Below are 21,458 nucleotides of genomic sequence, written 5' to 3' on the forward strand. Positions count from 1 at the left end.
CTGTGTTTAGAGGCTCCTGAGCATTCTCCTACACCATCGTCCCAATAATCCAGTAACATCACCACCATCTGTATCTGCTTGTAAGCAGACGGAGCTCTGGGGAGAGCAAGGATGTTAATCAAGGGAATCAGCCATGCCATGGCCCCACCCTACCCCCATGCTAACCTGCTTGCAATCTCTTCTGTCTTCTGGGATTGCCTCTCTGAGAGAGAATTACTGGGCAGTAGATGACCAAGAGCAAGGGAAGATGGGGGAGTGCCTTTGTGAGCAGTGCTTTGTACAAAGGCTGTAGAAATATAGTCAAGACCAAACCATGCCACCTGCCTTGAGAAATGCCAAGATAGAGCCACAAATCCCATGATTCAATGTTTGAGCATTTGTCTGAAAGGCCCAAGCAAATTGTTCTGGGAACCCAGAGAGAGATTAATCCAGCTGTGAAAGAACAGGACCAGGAAAAGAGACATGAGGCACTTAAAAATAGTCACCAGGGGCCAAAGAAATAGTGGAGGTAGGGTGTCTTGCATGCAGCCTACTTGCTTTCAGATAGTCAATCTAAGTTTTATGGTCAGCACCCCATATGGTCCCCTGAGTCCCACCAAGAGTTGATCTCTGACTGAAGATTAGGATAAACTCTGGTGGGTTTGGCCACACCATTGGGTGTGGCCCCCAAACAAAACTAATGCTTTAAGTGCCAGGGAACTAGGAAGATAGGTAAGGAATTTACTTTGCACGCAACTGACTCTGTTAGTCTTCTCACCCCATATGGTCCCCCAGGCACAGCCAAGAGTGATTCCTGAGCACAGAGGATAAGCATACAGAAATTAGCCCTGAACATCTTCAAATATTGAACAAAAACAAATAAATAAAAAGTGGCCTAATCTAGTAGATAGGAGACAGTGATACCTGGGAAGAAAAAATGGTATAAGCAAAGTCTTTACAGTGGCATGTCCTGTGACATGGTCAGGCATGAGGAGATGGAGCTATTTTTCTGAAGGGTAATAGTATACATAAACAAGAAAAGACAAAGACAAAACCAGAGATGAAAGTCACAAACTAAGGACCTTGAATTTCAGGAGTAAAAGTTTGGGCTTCATGAGGTAGGTAAAGGAGAGCCACAGGGGACTTCAGAGCAGGTTAGTGGCATAGCCAGGCTAGTACAGGTATAGCCAGGCTAGTCTTTGGCTAAAGAGAGAGTTAAAAAGAGGCTGGAACAATAAATAGCACAGTGGATATAGCACTTGCCTTCCACACTGCCTACCTATGTTCAATCCCAGCATCCCATATGGTCCTTTGAGCCCTTCAAGAAGTGATCCCTGAGCACAGGGTCAAGAGTAAGCCCTGAGCACAGTTGGGTGTGACCCAAAGGCAAAAACAAAAACAGAGAAGGTGAAACCAGTCAGAAAGAGGCTCCTAAGAAGGGCCTTGAGGCTTAAGGATTGTTGGCCAGAGGTGTCCTGGTGCTCAGGATAGAGGCACTCATGAGAGAAAAGCAGAATCATCAGGCTAGAGAGAGAGAGAAAGGGAGGAGGAGGGGGTTAGTGAGGGCTCAATCTAGGCTAGACTCCAAACCACCTGCCTCTCAGAGCTGACATGCAGCTCTCCCAGACCCTTTAGAGTTCTGGAAGAAATTCTGAGCTATGGACCCAAATCTTGATTCTTTTTTGTTTCTTTGGTTTTTGGTTTTGGGGCCACTCCCAGTAGAACTCAGGTGTTACTCCTGGCTCTCAGCTCAGAAATTGCTCCTGGCAGCCATGGGGAGCGGGGGAGACCATACAGGATGCGGGGATTTGAACCACCATTGGTCCTGGGTTGGCTGCATGCAAGGCAAATGCCCTACAGCTGTGTTATCTCTCCAGCTCAAAGCTTGATTCTTAATGTATGCTTGGGTGCAAGAGGCAGAGAGCAGCTGACACCAAAGAAGTGCTCTGTAATGCGAGGGACCCATGAATGAATGAGTAAACCATCAATCCAGCAAATAGAATGAGCAAAGAAATAAGTAGGTGAGGGAAATGGGGGAGGGTGGAAGAGAGGCCAAGTAGTGGGAGAACTCCCAAAGGAGTGCTTGGCTTCCTGAATCTTTTCCCTTCTTTACCCACACTCATATACTTACTTCCCTGGGCTGAGCCCTGAGTCGGTAGGAGACAGGAGGAGGGAACAAAAATGAGGAGGTCAGGAAGAGGAAGAAGGAGGGTGGGCAAGATTTAAACCTGATGAACAGCTTGCATCATAACCAATCCCTCTGCCTTCTGTTGAATGGGAATGCTCAGACGAGGGTGTTTCAAAGCCCAGTTAGTGCTACCATGATTTAGGGCTCCCCTACTGCATTGCTGATTGAGGGGCGGTTGAGGCTGTAACCTCAGCCTCTCCAGGGACCATCACTTTCTGAAGTGAGCCTAGGCAGGGGGCTCTGGTATCTGATCTGAAGCCCAGGCTGTGTGACCTCCAGAAGCCCCTGCTTTGGGACTACTCCTTTCTATTAGATAGAGCATCAACCCAGCCCATATGAAGTGTAATTGGTTCCCGACCTGCAAACAAGTGTGAAACCCCGAAAGCCCCAGAGCCAAGTGGGGTCATGGCGCTGGGTCACAGCAAATGGTGACAGAGAGGAGTGAAAGAAAAGAGTGCTGGGTCCCTGCCCTCTGCTCTCTACCCTTGCACAGAATGAGTCTTTGTGTCCATGAAGCCCTTTGTCCATGAAGCCCTTGCCCTGATTAGGGCAAGCACAGAAGTTCCCCAAACAAACAAAACCATGAGGGTTCATGTTACTGAGCTTTAAGCTTTGTCAGCCCTGCTCTGCACTAGAGCTAAGCCCCAGGCAACCAGGGTTATTGTCTCTAAGAAAGTCAGTGACTGACCCGGAGTGACATGCGGTCAGCCTGGCCAAAATGTGGCAAGCTCACCCTCAGAGTCAGCCACTCAGCTCCAGAGCCAGCCTGCCCTCCTGAGACCCAAAAATTCTTTGAGGGAAATGCTAAGACCCTGGTTTATGGAATGGAGATCATGGCAGTATGGTCCAGAAAGCATGTACTGATCAACTCTGACTACAGCCACAGCACCCTATAATTCTGTCTCTTTGCCTCTGTCTTTGTCTCTCTTAGTCTCTCTCTGTCCTGCCTCTCTCTCTCTCAGTCTCTCTCGATCTTTCTCTCTCCCTGCTACTTCCTGTCATCCCTGGTACCTACAGAGTTGGTTTAGTTCAGAATCCAGAGTTGATGCAAGGAAGTGGAGGCTCTCTCTCTCTCTCTCTCTCTCTCTCTCTCTCTCTCTCTCTCTCTCTCTCATCTCTCTCTCTCTCTCTCTCTCTCTCTCTCTCTCTCTCTCACACACACACACACACACACACACACACAGGCAACCTTTGTCTTCCCTTAATGGGCCACATGCTTCTCTCCACCAGCTGACCTCAGCCCCCTGCCCAAGGTCCAGGAGAGAAACTGCAGAGTCAGGGTCTCTGTCATCTTTCCAATTTGCCTCTGCTTTGATTCCGCAGGTTCTTTGATAGCCTGTGGAATTCCAGGCTCAGGGGAAACACTGCTCTTTACAAGGGGAAAACTAATTGAAGAGTGCCCAGGGAATTAAGCACAGAGCCTGCGTACAGCCCAGCACTCACCCAGGCTCGAGGCAAGAGCCTGTGCCAGAAGCTCTGGGGGCTGTGATCCTTCGTGAGGTTCCCCATGTGTTCAAACAATGAGGACTGCCAAGCTCGTCTTCCAGAGAGGGCAGTGTGTGTGTGTGTGTGTGTGTGTGTGTGTGTGTGTGTGTGTGTGTGTGTGTGTATACATGTTACAGCCCTGTGTTTCACAATGTGCTGCCTTAACACAGACATTACAATGCAATATAATTGCTCTATTAACAAGATAATTACAGCTTTATTTTTAATTCATTCATAATCAGCTGCATATGGTATGTTCCGGTAATAGGACCAAGTTTAAAGTTACGGGGTGAGCAGTTTCTCTGGAGCCCAGCAGACTGGCGATGAGACAGGAGCCAAGAACATTTGAAAACAATGGGAAGAGATGGGCTTGAGAAAGTGAGGACCCAGCTCAAAAGCATCCCTTGGTCCTTCCTTTCCACCACCCCCATCCTCCTTGACAAGCTCTGTTCCCAAACAACAAACTAACAGGAATCCAGGAAGAAATTTCTAGATTATCAGTCAGGGAATTTTTCTCCATTGACTAAGAAGGAACAGTGTGCAACTAAATGACTCAGAAGACCTGAGGCAGTTGGGGGCTCTTTTCAAGCTTTCTAGCTTCCCACTTAGATGGGTATGGAAAAAATTGTTTTTCTAGCCTCAGTTTCCTTGTGTGAGAAGTGGACACAGATCCAGCCTGCCATCTGCGGCTTCCTGAGGGGTGAAACCATGGATGCCAGGCACGGATTCCTGCAGGATTTCTGCTCAGTTTGGGGAAGGGTTGGAGAATGGGGTCGTGATGAGCAGCTGAGAGGAAAGTCAAGCCCTCTCCTCTCCCAGCCTTCAAAATTTTGCAGGAAATTAGCTTCCAAAGGAAGAAGGAATCACATCTCCACTTTCACAGCAGTCTGACTGAGATCAGGAGACTCCTTCTCTAAGCCCTCGGGATTGCCCCCTGGTGGGAAACAAAGGCATGACATTCCCTCTGTCCTCCAGGAGATTGGCTCTCCAAACCCTTGCAAGCAGTGCCCCTTCTCCCCTGCCAGACAGTGGCAATGGGAAGGCTGCCAGGATTGAGTAATGTTCACATGCAAGGTTAGTGGTCAGTGGAAAAGGTTATGGGCAGTTCTGAGATGCTTTTCAGAGTATCTTGCCTTCTCCTTGTCCAGCCCTAATTCTCTACCCACTCCTGGGGTTGTGTGGCACTGTCATCAAGCCACCAATGCCTACATTTGGGGGGCAACCCCAGCATCAACTGCTCTACTTCCTTCTTTAGTCAGGGTTGTTTTTGTTCTGGGTAGCTCTTCCCCTTAGGAAGTCTTAACACTGTATGCTCCTTCCTTCAAATCTGCCCTTTCTCCTTCTCCTTGACCTCAGTATTCTTTGCTAGGCCCCCCAAAATCATGGGGTTATCCCAGCACCCCTTAGGTCTTGTGAGAATCCATTTTCAAGGAATTACATCTGCTCGCCTCTGCTTTCATCCTCCTCTGTGTGCTGACTGCTTAGCTATGGATCTGCAGCCCTCACCATTGCTCTAAACCAGGCTCAGTGAGCCTGTGCCTAGTTCACAGCTCCTGGGATGGATGGGCAGAGGCGTTACAGACCTAACTGTGACCTCAGCAACCTCTGCTGTCCCTTCCTAAATCCATTCCTCTCCCCTCCAAGTGTGCTGAGTCCCAGAAAGGAGCTTCCCCCTATCCATTCTGGCACCTTTAGACACATCAAACTTCAAGTCCTATTAATACCACCTTCCCACACCAACATCTCAGGAAATCTCTCATGACCTGGGGGAAAAAAAACTGGGTTGGTGGAGTCTATTTATACGAGAAGCTTCAGAAGATCCCACCAGGCCAGGAGCAGGAAGAGACCTCAGAGGGGTCCAGGCAGGGAGCATTTACTATACTTCGCTGCAAACATCTGTCTGGGTTGGGACTGTCTTGTCCCAGGGAAGGATGGTGCCCTGATTGGGCTATTCAACTCTCCCAACCTAGTTTAATTCCCAGAGCAGGACCCAGCTGAGATCTCCTGGGTGTGCATACTTCTAGTCAGAGGAGTAGCAGGCAGATTTCAGAGCCATGGCACAACCCAGTGCAGCCACCACAGCACCATGGCACAGTCTGTAAAACCTGCATGAAGCATCTTCCAGATCACCTTCCTCTAGTCTCCCCAGTCTTCTTTGCTTTTACCACACTGACATCTGTAGCCCCGAAGCATGACAATTCAAGAGTGAACTTGCTGTGTTTCTTGTGTCTCCATGTCTAGAAAGTAGCTCAGAGGGTGTTGGAGAGAGAATGGAGCAGATTTATTCAAACAGCAATGCAGGCATTTGGCAATGCTCTGAGGTCTGATCCTGACCATCTTACTACCTGCGTCTCTACAGTGCTTCCCTACAGTCAATGTTTCCTTCATGGTTATTTTATTTATAGTGCTTCTCAACTGGGATGACTTTATGTTCTCAAGGTTCTTTGCTTGATCCTTGCAGATATTTTGGGTGTTGTCGGCAAATGGTAGTCACATTTGATGGGCAGAAGCCAGGGAGGCTGGGAACATCATCTAGTACACAGCAACCTCCCCACAACAGATTACTACCAAACTCCAAGAGTCAGTAGCACCAAAGCTGAGAATTCCAGATCACATGTTTATTTTCCATCTATACAGAAATAGAGGGGCAGGAAGATCTGTCTTGTCTTAGTGCCACAAAACAGACAGTAAATGTGTGTCTGCTGGCAGTCCCTGTCAGTCAGTGCTCATGATGGTATAGGGGGTCCCCAAATGGTTGCCAAGGGAATTTGGGATCAGCTTGATGACTGCAGAGCCCAATAATCACAATGAGTCATTTAATCTCCCTGAACTTCCATTTGCAATTTTCTCATTTGTGAAATAACATAAATATTCATCCCAGAGCCCTCACCTACCCACCCTCCAGAAGCACCCAGATGACAGGAGTTCAATGATCTCCCCAGCCCTGGCCCTCCCTCTACACACCTACCACCACCTCCCTCTACACCTCTACCACCACTACACACCTTCTAGTTCCAGGGCGCAGGAGGGTGCCGCTGCCTTCCTAACCAATAGTTTGTAATAAGTCCTTTACAATCCTGCAGTGAAATTCATTGACGGTGTAACCTACCTAGACACATTCTTCGAAAATAAATCAGCATAATGTTCTGACAGTAACATAAAATAAAATAAAATGAGGCTAACTTTTAATGAAATATATATTTCAATATGTAAATGCTTAGGCTTGACGACTCTCGCAGAAATGATGAAGTTGGAGCTGGGCCCCACACACACACTGGATCTCAGGCAGCCTAACACAAGAAGCCTGCTTGGGTCTAGGACTCTGACACCTCCAAGACTATAGTCATCAAAAATGTGATTGTTGGGGCCAGAGAGATAGCATAGAGGTAAGGTGTTTGCCTTGCATGCAGACAGTCAGTGAGTCGAATCCCGGCATTCCATATGGTCCCCTGACCCTGCCAGGAGCGATTTCTGAGCATAGAGTCAGGAGTAACCCCTGAGTGCTTCCGGGTGTGACCCAAAAACCAAAAAAAAAAAAAAATGTGATTTATTTTTTTAAACATAGTGACTAACTCTAGATGCCCTTTCCACAAGCTCACAGTACAGTCTCCCTTCCATTTCTACTGGACGTGGTTTCCTGGAAAAATCTGTGCATTTTAAAGCTGTGACACAGATGCTTTGTATTTACATAGAAAATAGAATTCAGTTCCAGGTACAAATAATTTTAATGTTTTTTTTTCTTCATCTATTTACCTGCCAACTCCAATATTCCAAAGTCATGATGGCCAGAGAGATAGTAAAGAAGGTCAGGCTCTTACCTTGCATACTGCCACTTAGGTCCACCCTGATTTGATCCCAATATGGTCTCCTGACTATTGTCAGGACTGACCTTTGAGCACAGATCCAGTAGCCCCTGAGTACTACCAAAATGCAAATAAAGATCTAAACAAGACAAAATGGTACAGGATTTGCTGGATGGTTCTGACCATAGAGAACTGACTCAGGAGAGAGGGGCATCCCTGACCCCAGCCCTAACCACCATTCACCTCTCTTATCATTACTCTGCTTATCAAAAGATCCACTTGTCCCCAGATTCCCACTAAAGGAGTTCACTAGCCCCATTGAGTACACATCAGGATGTCCTGGGACCTACAGAGAGCTGAGGAGTGTATATTCAATAGACTAAAGGGCTGGAGTATCTGTGATCTCAGCCTTTTCTGCCCAGATCACCTGCAGATACCCGTGCCAGGCTGAAACCTGGACCTCAGCCTGAGGGTGCACCATAGGAGCCAGGAGCTAACAGCCTAGGTAGCAGCATGCACTGTCTTTAGTTCATTGAACTAAGGTGAATGTGGTACACGTAGCTCTGTGTGACTAGTGGGAGTCCTATGCTGGAAGAAGAAAGATGTCCTTGCCTTGGAACTGGCAAGGATGCTGGCAGGAGGCTCTGTCCCTACCTTGTGACTACCTGTCTACCATTCTCAAGACAGGCTGGCACAGGATTCCAAGGAGGCAAAAAGGAAACTACAGTTCTGGAGTCCACATTTTCAGCTGTAAACACAGTGCCTCTGCTCTATCCTGTTGGCCAAGCCAACCCCGGACCCCTGGAAAGGTGCTGTAGTCAGGCACATGCAGAACTGAAGAGGTGTTTCCCACCCTCTACTTGAGGCCTATTTGGGGGACTGGGGAGGTGTTGATCTTGAATGAAGACACCAGAGAATCAAGCAGTGAACCAGATGAATGTCAGTCTGTGTGACGGAGCAGGAGATGAGACATGTGAGAGGAGCACTTAGGGGCAGCATCACACTCGCCAGGTGAGGGGTGCTGACTAGGACATGTGAACCATAGTCATACAGGCTGGAAGAGACATCCTAGTCAGTGCCACCACTCAATTTGATTTTTCCACAATATCAATACCATTCACCAAGATAACATGACTTAAGACAAAGGTTGGGGCAATGGTAAATGGGAGACCCAAGTTCCATCCCCAGCACCAGGTGGACCCAGAACACCACAAGGTACAACCCAAGGGTGAAAAACTATTGAAGGCAAAATCTAAATAGTGTCTACCATGTATGTGCATATGTGCCTGTGAGGTAGGGGCATGAGGAGCTCAAGGTCCAGAGAAACCCCTCACCCAACCTGCCCCTTTCCCACAGTAAAGAACAGAAAGCTGGAGGGATGGGAAGCCTAGAGACTGGTAACAAGAGTGCTTGAACCAATTGGGGGGGACACACTCTGGTTGAGAGGAAGGAATCACAACATTGAATACTTCCGCTGTGTTGGAACCTGTACTGATGACCCTCTCCTGCAGTCGGCCCTTTTGGTAGATCCGAGAGCCATATCTCTGTGCCCAAAACACAAAGCTACTATTAAACGGAGCAGGATTCAAGACCTCTAGACTCCAAAGTCCAAGGTGTTTCCAGAATCAGGCAACAAGCAAAGTGAAGGCTTCTGGTTTTCAACTGCCAGTGTGTGGCCTGACAGTGGTCAGTAGAAATTCCTGGCCAATTCACAAATATAAATTAAAAAAATTAAAACAGAGGGGTCACAACTGCAGCCATGTTATTCTGGATTGGCACCACTGTAAATATTGACATAGAAGAATTGACATAGAAGAATTCTTAGGATAAAGAACAGTTATTGTTACTGCCTTAGCAGCATGTGATTTCATTTTTCTCTTCTCTGCTTCTCCAGGGTAGAACTGTCATTGGCAAAGAGGAGCTTGTTTCTCAGCAGGCAAGGAACAGTTCTACCCAAACATGACTCCAAGATCAGTTCCAGAAAGAAGACTTGCCATACTTTGCCTCTCAGGTCTAAGAAGGGAGCCATACAGAGAAAAACTGTGGTTTGATACCCCAATATCAATCCTTTATATTTCTTTAATTTAATTTTTCAATTTCTTTAATTAACTCACCTTGAGATAGAATTAAAAAGTTAGTAATTGAGGTTCAATTATACAATTGTCCAACATCCATCTCTTCACCAGCATACATTTCCTTTCACCAATTTTCCCAGATACCCTCCCACCCCACTCCCACTCCCAAAAAAACAATATAACAGACAAGATAATCCTTTGCAGAATGAATGGACCCTAAGAAGAGGTAGTGAGCTCCCCAGCCCTGGAAGCAAGCTAGCACTGCCTGGAGAGATAGATAGATAGATAGATAGATAGATAGATAGATAGATAGATAGATAGATAGATAGATAGATAGATAGATAGATAGATAGATAGATAGATAGATAGATAGATAGATAGATAGATAGATAGATAGATAGATAGATAGATAGATAGATAGATAGATAGATACCATGTAGGTCTGACAGGATCAGATCTGGCATCTCTGAGGCTCTGGGAACCAGGGTTCTCTAAAAGTAGAGTCCTGGCTGGGGTTGGAGGGTTTATACACCAGCTGTCTTGGGGCCTAATGGAGGGAGGCAGGGCCCAGCTTCTCTCCATCCTGGCCCTCCCAGAACCCACAGGCATCCTGGTCACAGTAGCTGTTAGTAAGCTGCCGCCTGGCTGGGAAAGGAGCAGGGTCAGGAGGTGGGCCTCCTCCCTGCCTGCTTGCTGAATGGCGACCAGTTAACCCCATGCCCCTTAATCAGAGGCTGGGAGCGCAGTGTCTGGATGGATGCCACGTCCCTCCAGCACCAATTACTCTGCAGAAAGTTCATCTGGTGGCGAGCTGCCTCGGAGCGGGAGACAGAGACTGCAGAGATGAAGGGGCACAGAAAGGGGTGCCCAACACTGGGTCTTCCATTTTATCCCAGGTCCCCAGAGCTACATTCACCTGGAGGGTTCTGATCCTGGAGCAAGGGAGGTATCAGGGTGAGAGCACACCAGTCCTGATGGGATCAGGGAAAGGAACTCAGGAACATGTGGCGGTTAGTGGAGGAATGAGAGAGCTTCCACCTTCCCACACTGGAAATGGGACAAGGATTGTTGTCATGCAAGGATGTGTCCAAACAGCTGGTCAAGGATGTCCTGCCAACTCCTACCACCCAGCCTCCCACATTGCTCCCTATTCAGAAGAACTTGGGGCTCAGGACTCTAACCCTCCTGGTGGAGTAGTGTGGAAGGGCCTATCTGAGAAACACAGTCTGATGGAGGAATCAGTACTGAGGTCATGGGTCCCGGGGGTCTAAGGGAGGAAACAAAGGCACAAATGGGGGAACATCCAGAGTCACCTGCCCCAGCACAAAAGGGGAGGTCTCTGTCCCAGAATGACATGGAGTCAGTCATGAGGCACTCCAACAAGAGACAGGCATGGAGGTGACTTAATTTCCTCCAGACACGGCCTCTGAAGGCGCTGTATGCACAGCCGCGGGGACCAAGAAAGAGCAGCTTCTTGATTTAATCCTTAAGCAAATTTACAGAATTGTCGGTGGATTTGCAGGCAGCCTAGGGAAATGGTTTCTGAAGATGCTGGCAGCCACTAGCTGTGTGGGGAGTAGTGACGAGAGTGGGGGAGTGTTCTCCCAGACCCAGGGGCAGAAGCAGTGCCTGACTGTCCATCCCTGAGCACTCTAGCTATGTTGTCCAGCAGAAATGTGATTAACTGCCCCAAGGGAGCATTCACAGGCCCTAAACATACAGACACTCGTTCCAACCTTCTTGTTTTTATTTCTACTCTTTTCTTTCACTTTTGTTGAGGCATAATTGGCCAAACAGATCGGTTTATCTTCCTGAACAAGGTAGATGTTACGATTACCCACAATTGATGAAAGGGGAAACTGAGGTACCGAGTGCTTAAGCCCCAGGTCACATAAGCAGTGGAGGCCAGGTCAAGGCTGAGCCAGACTGTCTGGCACCAGGAGTTGGTTTTTTCACCTCCCTGCTGCTCTAGACACTCCACCTCTTGTTTCTCTTTCTCTTCCATCAAAATGAGGGTGAAGGTCAGGAGATCCCAGTCCTATCTTTCCATACCTGTGGAAACCGTGGGCCAATGGCAGTGCCTCTTACTATTCCCAGTGTGATCCTGCCATTCCCCAATCTTGAAGCCCTTCTACTGACCAGTGCCAGGGTAAAGAGCCCCTGTGAGGCATTCTGCCCTCCTCCACCTGCCCCTTCTGTCCTCCATTTCCCCTGCTCCATCCCAATCAATGGAACTGACGGAAAATGCTTCCCTTGCAAGCAGGGAGCCTTGTGAGAACACGAGTTGTCAGGCCTTCCCCACCCATCTGAAGTGCCCCCCAGAAAGGACACAACTGCTACAAATGATCCCAAGTCTATGGTGACCCCCATGTGTAAACCAAACCCTCCAGTCCTGGTATCATCCCAAACTCCATAGGCTCCAAGGCTGGTGAACCTGTGGAGACAGTTTGCTGATTAAAGGCCGATAAGAAATGAGAAAGGCCCCCTGACCGGCCCATCCAGGCCACCATCCCTGGTCCAACTCCTGGGCCTGCGTCCAAGCTCCCTCATTAGCATCTTAATGTGAGGAGCATATGCAATGAGGCATCCGAGAAAATCCCCAGCATTTAAATTCATTAACAGTCGCTGGAAGACTTCAGTGCGGAGGTGGAATTATCGCTAAACTGTTTTTAACTTACCAGCTGTGCACTAAACGGCCGGCCAGCTCAAGAGGCTGGCTCTAGGGTTGGGGGGGGGACTAGCTGGGTGTTGCCATTTAGGACCCCAGAGCTCAAGCCCTCAGGGATGTTGGGGATCCCATTGGAAGGCTCTAGTTTCTATATTCTGTTCAGCACCCTAATGATGAGTGAAAAATTCAATCAACCAGCCAGCTTGTCCACTTAGCCACAAACAGCCGACTGGACGGATATTGATGAGGCAAGGCGTTGGAGGTTAAGTCGAGTGACCCCGTTTCTCTCTGCTCTGCATCTGATGGATGACGGAGGAAATGTCTCTCCTCCTTCAAGCACAGCCCCTCACTGCCTAGTCCCCCTTTGGCACATCAGCAGGCCTCCAGGAAGCAGACACTCCCTCACTCTTCAACCTGCTTGCAACCCAACCTTCCTCTCCTGGGACCTCAGTGACCCTGCGCAAAGGACACAAGGCAGCTTTGACCTTACCAGTAGCTGTGTCCTCAGTGGGCCTAAGAGAACCAGAAGGTGGTATTTGTCCCCGGGGAACCCCAGAGACCCCCAGTACCTGGTACAGAAGAGAGAAGGCCTTAAGATCGACTGAATTGATTCACTAATCGATTAAATGTTCCTCTTTGCCTGCTGTGTCAATCACAGTGCCCACCTCATTGTATTTTCTGATAAATATTTGCTGAATAAATGTTGAATGACAAATAAATGGGAGCTTGGAGATGGGATAGAGGTAGGGTGGTGAGGATTCAGGAATTCCATGCCTAATTCAACAAATATGAATTAACTAATCAGAAGGATGTCTAATATTTATATTGGTTTTTCTATCTACAAAGCACAAATTAAATCATTTAATATTTATAACCATTCAGTGTGTTGGAATCCAGAGCAAGCCTCATTTTACAGATGTAAACTGTGTAAACTGAGGCACAGAGCATCTAAGTATTTGCCTGAGGCTCTGCAGTCTATGAGGGGTCAGGTGTTGTTTTTGAACCCAGGAGAAATCTAGCTCAGGAAATGCATTGAAAAGAAGAAAAATGTTGGGCCCGGAGGGATAACACAGCAGTGTTTGCCTTGCAAGCAGCCGATCCAGGACCAAAGGTGGTTGGTTTGAATCCCGGTGTCCCATATGGTCCCTCGAGCCTGCCAGGAGCTATTTCTGAGCAGACAGCCAGGAGTAACCCCTGAGCAACGCCGGGTGTGACCCAAAAACCAAAAAAAAAAAAGAAAAGAAAAGAAGAAAAATGCAAGTCTAGACTCCCAAAGAAGTTCAATGGGATTTTTTTCATTTCTAAGAGCCCCATTCTAAAATGTTACACTAAATACATGAACCTAATTCTAGGAAAAATATTTCTCCAAACCCAACACAAATATTACCATTTTACATATAATCAATATAAAAATGTGTGTGATTTATTTTGCATTCTAGTTTTCATACAAAAATCTCTCAACACCCAGTGCATCTTATACCCAGACCATATCTCTCTGTATTACATGTTCAGGGACCAGATCTGACCACTTCGATGGCACACCTGTGCTTTACCCCAAACCCTAGCACTGACTCCAAGGTTAAGGTTCCATTGTGCATGTTTTGAGGTGTATGAGCATCACATCTAGTAGAGCTTGGGGTCATTCTGAACAGTGTTCTGGAGCTACTCCCAATAGTGCTCAGGAGACTAAATGGTGTAGGGGCTCAAACCCGAACTCCCATATACAGAGCAGGCATCTTCTGAGCCCTCAAACATCAAGATGTTCAAACAAGGAACAAGAGAGATAGTATAGAGCAGGGGTGGAGAACAAGTTTGACACAAAGAGCCAAAATTTTAAGCTGTGAGAGTCAGAGAGCCACATCACTCAGTGACCTGCCAAAACAAACAAACACTCACACAAAAGCATATAATTTTAACAATATATTTAGCACATAAGAGGCAAAGAGCCGCATTCATTTTGGCCGGGAGCCGCATGCAGCTCGAGAGACGCGTGTTCGCCACCCCTGGTATAGAGGTTAGGGACATGCCTTGCAAGCAGCTGCCTCCAGTTCAATTATCAGCTCCACATGACCCCTCAAAAAGCATTACCAGGGGCAGCTCTGCATGTCTTCCAGGTACCACCAAGGTAGCCTAGGAAATCTTGGACACCATTAGGCCTTATGAATAGCATGGTTTTTATTGGTTGGTTGGTTGGTTGGTTGGTTTTTTTTGTTTTGTTTTGGTTTGGTTTTTTGGTTTTGTTTTTTTTAAGGGGTGGGGCACACCCGATGATGCTCAGGGGTTACTCCTGGCTATGTGCTCAGAAATCGCTCCTGGCTTGGGGGACCATATGGGATGCTGGGGGATGGAACAATAATATGTCCATCCTAGGCAAGTGTCGGCAAGGCAAACACCCTAATGCTTGTGCCACCGCTCCAGCCCCTGAATACCATGTTATTCTCAAATCCTATTGAATAACTAGTCCAGTTGGACAATAGTTACTGGGAGGAGTCCCAGGTCCCCTGAGTACTCATTAGGACACTCAAAAGAAAAATATGGGAAGATCATCTGCAAGATGACCTGCAAGGACCAGTGGGTCAGCCTCAAGCTGCCAACAGCATCACCTTTAGGGCCCCTACCATTGGTTTAACCTCCTTAAACCATTCCTTCATCCCCAAACCACCAGCCAAAGGCCTCACATCCAGAGCAACAGACCAAGTCTTTATGTCTGCAGGGAGAAGAGGGTACATGATCAGCTGATGAGGACCAGGCTGCCATGTTACAGATCAAGAGACCCACAAGTGCCACCCTGGCTCTGAGCAGGGAGGAGCCCCTTATTCACATCAACTATCTGGACTGATAAGCCCAGAATGATAAGCCACACAGCAGGAATCTGGCCTAGGCCTAAAAAGGAGCTGGAGTTCATCATCCACTGAAGATTGCATGAGCCCCTCCATCCTGCACCTGGACACATGTACACAAATATGCATGCATGCTTGGGTCCTAACAATCCCAGCAGAGACCAAGCTCCCAGCTCTCTCTAGGGCTGAAATAGACACTACCATTCGCAGATTGAACACTGGTAAGCAGGGAGGCTTCCAGTCCTGCCCATGTTCCCCAAAGCCGTCACCTCTAAGCCACTAGTTAATTAGCCATGGGGTAATGAGGGCCCCACACTCCCAATAGGTGGGCTCCGCTGTTCTGGGACATTAGTTTCCTATTAGGAGCCACTTTCCACTGCAAATACAAACACAGCCCATGTGAAGGATTGACAAGGCAGGGCCTGATATGGGGTGGGAGAAGAAGCACTATGCTCCTGGAAGCCCTTTATTAACTCTAATTAATTCACTTTGTACACTGCAGGGAGCTCAACCTAGGAGATCAAAGGAAGAGTTCGGGATGAGAAAAAAAAGTGAGAGTTGGGAGATATATAGATGGTACATCAATATATGTACAAAGGGCTTTGTCTTGTATGCAGCCAACCCAGGTTTAATCCCAGAATTCCATTTGGTGGCCAAAGCCCTGCCAGATGTGTTCTCTGAGTACAATGCCAGCAGTAAGCCCTAAGCACTGTTAGTTGTGAGTAAAAGACAAATTTATAAAAGAATTTTGAGAATGAAGAAAAGCATAAACTGGAGAAGTGTGAGGTCTGAAGAGCAGCTGAAGGGAACAAGAACCCCAAGTCCAGTGTGAAGGCAGTGAGAGAACTTGGGGTGGGGGCCAGTTCAGCTTCCATGAGGAGCTCTGAGGGACCCTCTGCTGGCTAAAGAGTCCCCAAGGGGTGGAGAATGGAAGGTGTTTGGGGAGGGCAGAGGGCAAAATGGGGGAACTGGGAAGGGCAGGAGCAGAGGCCCCCTCAGCTGCATCAGCTGTCATATGCCAGAACCCCAGGAAGCCTGAATGATGGGCTCCCTGAAGCCAAACAAACGATTCCACCTCTCTGAAAGACTGAAGACTACAGGTGAGCAGGCTGACAATTGCTGACAGCCCTTCTCCTAAGGGACATGCAGAAACAGGTGTGTCACCGAGCACATGTATCTCCCAGGGTGTCCCAGTCCACCACAGACAGTCCTGCCACTCAACACAGATGTACCAGGTCAATACTCTGAAAGAGGCCCAAGAGAGTTATGCACACACACATGACAGCCATGCACAGATGCGGGATAGTCGTGTCCACACACAGTAGACAGCTGTGCATATACATACGGAAGACAGCATGCACAGACATAACACACAATAGCCATGCACACAGAGGACATTCATGCATACACATCACAAGACAACATGAATACACACGCAGAAGATAACCATACACACATGCACAGTTCAGGATAATTATGTCCATAGACACAACAAGCAGTGCATATACACAAACACATACACAGAGACCTGCCATATACATGCACATAAAAAACACTTGCCCAGTAAAGTTACTTGCCCAGAACTGCTATATGTGTACATGGACATGCGCACACACAGAGGAAAGCTATGTATATATACAGACAACCACTGTATATATACAAATCCACCTACATACATACATAGAACAACTATATCCACTATATCAACCATATCCACACATAGTCGTGTCCATATGCACATGCATATACAGTCAAGACAGCTGTTCTCACACATATACATGGAACAATCTTGTGTCACACAGGACACATATGTGCATGGAAGGGCCAGGATCTGAGACTTCCATGTGCCTTCCTGGCCTGTCAGACTAGGGTACTTTCCAGGACAGGCCAATAAGAACAGTGTCATCATCCATGACACGAAGAGTGAACCAGCACAAAATTCTCAGTGAAACACTTCAAAGTGGAGCATTTCTTCCTTTTCGATGCTCATTGTTCCACAGTGAAAAGGCCCTTGACACAGATTCATTGGGCCACCCCCAAAGAGGAGCAATCTAAGGAACCTAGAGAAAATTATCATTGACAGAAGCACATGGTGCTGCTCTACTGGCAGGACACAGAGCACAGAACATGCCAGAGCACCCCAAAAGCACTGAAGTAGTCCAGGAATCCCCAAAGGAGGATCACAGTCTTTAAGGACAGTCGTGAGACTCTCAGTACTGCACAGAATCCTGGTGTCCTGGGCACAGAGGTTAAGGATCTGGAACACAGAATTGGGAATAGCAGCAGGCCCCTCCCTGACCCAGGTGGGATGTTGAGAAAGCAGAGGTAAATGCTGGTCACAGTGTGCTCTTGGAGGAGGTGCCAAGGAGATACAGACAAGCTGGGAACAGAGCACAGGATCTTCACCAGGGTCCTCTAGACCCTGATTAGGTTTTAGAGGGGAGAGGACTGGTGTTCTGAACCAGGGGGTATTTAATCATGGTCCAAGAGTATCTGTGTCCCAGGCTCACTCCTCCTCATTCTGGGAAGATGCTCTGGCAAGGATCCTTGCCACATGGTAATGCCAGTCAAGCTAGAAGGCAGAACAGTATGGGGCAGGGGAAGGATTTCCAGGGGAAGGAAAGAGTGTGAGCCTCTAGACAAGGGAAATGCAATCAAACAGACTCACAGGAGGGATTAGAACATAGGCAGGAGAGGTTGTGATGTGATGTGATCAAGAAGACTAGATAATTCTGGCTGCGCATGATCAAGCAAGGTGCTGGGTCTTCACAGCTCAGTGGGGACAAGGGAGCTACTGAAAGTTATTGGGCAGAAGTGTGGGATGCCAGGCCTGCCTCCCTGCTGCACCATGACCTGGCCACCACCACCTCTTTTCCAGTCCCCAGAGCTCAGCTGAGGGCCTGCTGCCTGCTCCCAAGGCAGGCCTTCTCCTGGACTGTGCTGTCGAGGAATTCCTCCCAGCTTCTCCAGCAGTGTGAAAGCCATAATTAATTGTAACAAAGATCTAATTGCCTTACCCCTGCCAGCACCCCAGAGATGATGGGCTGGTGGGGTGGGGCAGTACGTAGAGGAAGGTACATTCAAGGAAGAAAAAAATAATAAGTTCATTAATACCTTGAACATAGAGGCAGCTAATTGCATTGTTTTTGAGCTTGGAAAGACACTTTCTAGGAGCAAGAATCTCTTGCCTTGGCCTCAGTGCAGGAACATCCCTGGGTCTGGGGGTGGGGAGGGGACAGAAGAGTTGGGGACAGTCAGCTCAGCCTGTTGCCACTGTGTCTGAATTCTCTGTAGGGAGCTGGAAGCCAGTATCTTGGGTGCCCACATCACAGATGGACACAATGAAATTAAAGGGCCTGCAGGGTGTGAGAGGCTAAAGCTCTGCCCCTTTCCACTGTGCTCCTATTGCTATAAATCTGACAGAGGTATGAAGGAAGATGTGTGTGAAAAGACACTGAAGTCCCCAGAATTATTCTACCCCAAATTCTCTCCACTCCAGTGAGGGGTGTGCTCAGAAGGCAAGAGACTATGATATGGGGAGTGAGTAAGCCTGTTTGGAGCTCCTCATCCTTCTGTGAGGTGCTAGCTCAGTTCTCTAAGGAACCTGGAAGCAGGGGATTGGGTATTTGTCCTGGTACTGCTGGTCCCAGTCCAGCCCTCTTGACCATGTTGGCCTCTAGAACCACCCCCATTGCCAGTTCCTCATTGGCAGGAGACAAAGTGAACAGTATAGAAACCCTAGAGCCAGCAGGAAACAGTATGTACTTTGGGATAAACAGTAGAGGACACACCCCAGGCCCCCCATAACTTGTGTGGTCCTGCTAACTCTAAATACCTCAGGGTGTGGCCCTCGGGTCCCCTAGTATCGCTAGATGTGAACAATAACAAAACTAATATATCACATTATGCAAAAGTTCTCACTTTGCAAACCTTGCCATGTCTATTATAACTGCTCACTTTGGACATCTGAGGGATGAGAGATTCAGGCCAGAGAACCCCACACTGCTGCCTTCACACTGGCTGGGCCTCAAACATTGGCCCCTTCCTGCCCCAGAACTCACAGGTCCTGCTGTGGTTGGTGGCCAGGTATAAAACAGAAGAATGGTCACAGCACAGTCAGCCCAGCTCCTAGCATGATTGACAGAGTCAGAAAGGTCATAATGGGTGGCTCCTAAGCAGACAAGACTCTTTCTAGTCACCCTGAAGAATCTCCTTGGTTTATTTTCCACAGAGGAAAGCTAACTTTAAAAGAAGATCTGAAAGGGGTACTTTAAAGCAAAACAAACACACTCAACTTCTACAAAAAGAGGGCATAAAATACTATTTCAAGAAATAAAAGAGTACACAAGGAAATGGAAACACATGCCCTGCTCACTGATTAAGAGAGTTAACATCATTAAAATGGCATACTCCCCAAGGCATTGTCCAGATTTAATGCAATCCCTATATGGAAACCCAGGACATTTTTCAAAGAAATAGGTTAAACAGTGCTGAAATTCATATAAAACAATGAACTTCCACAAATAGCTAAAGCAATCGTTGGGGGGAAAAAACAAGATTGGAAGCATCACTTCCCCAAACTTCAGACTGACTATAAAGTGATAGTAAGTAAAACAACATGATACTAGAATAAAGACAGGTCTACAGATCAATGGAATAAACTTGAATATTCTGAGACAGATCCTAAAATAAATGATTGATTAATATTCAATTGAGGGCCAAGAAATACAAAGTTAAGCAAGGAAAGCCTCTTCAACAGGTGGTGCTAAGAAAACTAGTCAGCTGCACACCACAGACCTCTCTTTAACACCATGCACAAAAGTCAAATCAAAATGGATTAAAGACCTTAATCAAGCCTGAAACCGTATGGTACATAGAGAAAAATGCAAGCAGAACTCTCCATAACATTGAAGCTAAAGGCATTTTTAAAGACAGAACATCACTCACCAAGCAAGTGGAAGCAAAGATAAACAAATGAGACTACATTAAACTGAGAAGTTCCTGCACCTCAAAGGAAATGGTAACCAGGATAAAAAGTGTGCCTATGTGAAAGCAGAATAATAGTATATTATGTAGGGTATTTGCCTTTCATGCAATTGACCCAGTTTTAATCCCCAATGTCCCATATGGCCCCTGGGGCCAGCCAGGAGTAATTTCTGATTGCAGAGTCAGGAGTAACCCCTGAGAGCAGCTAGGTGTGGTCTCAGAACAAAAATTAAAAAAGAAAAATACTGCCCAGGGACTGGAAGAAACTATTCACCTATCTACCTATCTAGTAAGGGGTGGCGAACACGCGGCCCTCGAGCCACATGCGGCTCCTGGCCAAAAGGAATGCGGCTCTTTGCCTCTTATCATGATTTTGTATACTGTGGCTCTTTGCCAAGTTTGGATTCTATTCTGCTGCTTCTGAGGAGGGACCTCTGAGGAGAGATCTCCTAGTGCATAGTCCCCGTCTCCCATCCCTTGGTGGGGGAGGACCCTTGTGTCACATGCTGGGTCACATCTTGCTGTTAGTTCTTAGTGTGGAGGACGCAGCACACCCTCACCATCACTGCAGGATTTTTACCCTCATTCAAAATGGCAAAATGCAATATGTGTTTAATATATTATTGTTAAAATTAGATGCTTTTGTGTGAGTGTTTGTCTGTTTGGCAGGTCACTGCGTGGTATGGCTCTCTGACTCACAGTTCAAAATTTTGGCTCTTTGTGTCGAATTTGTTCACCACCCCTGGGTTAATATATATAAGACACTGATAGAGCTTAACAAGGAAAAAAATCTAAACCCATCCAAAAATAGGAATAAAAGATTATTAGAAACTTCCTCAAATAAGAAATACAGATGGCCAAAAGGGACATGAAAAAAATGTTCCACATCACTAATCATCAGAGTGATGCAAATCAAAACAACAATGAGATATCATCTCACACAGAGAGACTGGCCCACTTCACAAAGAACAAAGACAACCAGTGCTGGAGCAGATGCAGGGAGAAAGACTCTCATTCACTGTTGGTGGTAATGTTGACTGGTTCAGCCTTTTTGGAAACAACATGGATACTCATCAAAAAAAAAAAAAAAAACCCTAAAAATTGAGCTTCTGTATGATCCAGCAACACCACTCCTGGGAATAAACCCTAGGGACCCATAAACAGTGCAGAAAAAAAGCATCTGAACTTCTATGTCCTTTGCAGTACTATTCACAATAGCCAGGGTCTGGAAATAATTCAAGTGCCCAAGAACAAGTGAATGAGTAAAGAAACTGTGGTATCAGGTCTAAGCAATAGCACAGTATTAGGGCATTTGATTTGCATGTGGTTGACCCAGGTTCCACCCCTGGAATTCCATATGACCTTCCAAACACTGCCATAAATTACCCCTGAGTGTAGAGCCAGAAGTAACCTCTGAGCAGCACTGGGTGTGGC

The sequence above is a fragment of the Suncus etruscus genome, chromosome 1 (assembly GCF_024139225.1).
Source record: "Suncus etruscus isolate mSunEtr1 chromosome 1, mSunEtr1.pri.cur, whole genome shotgun sequence".
NCBI lineage: Eukaryota > Metazoa > Chordata > Mammalia > Eulipotyphla > Soricidae > Suncus > Suncus etruscus.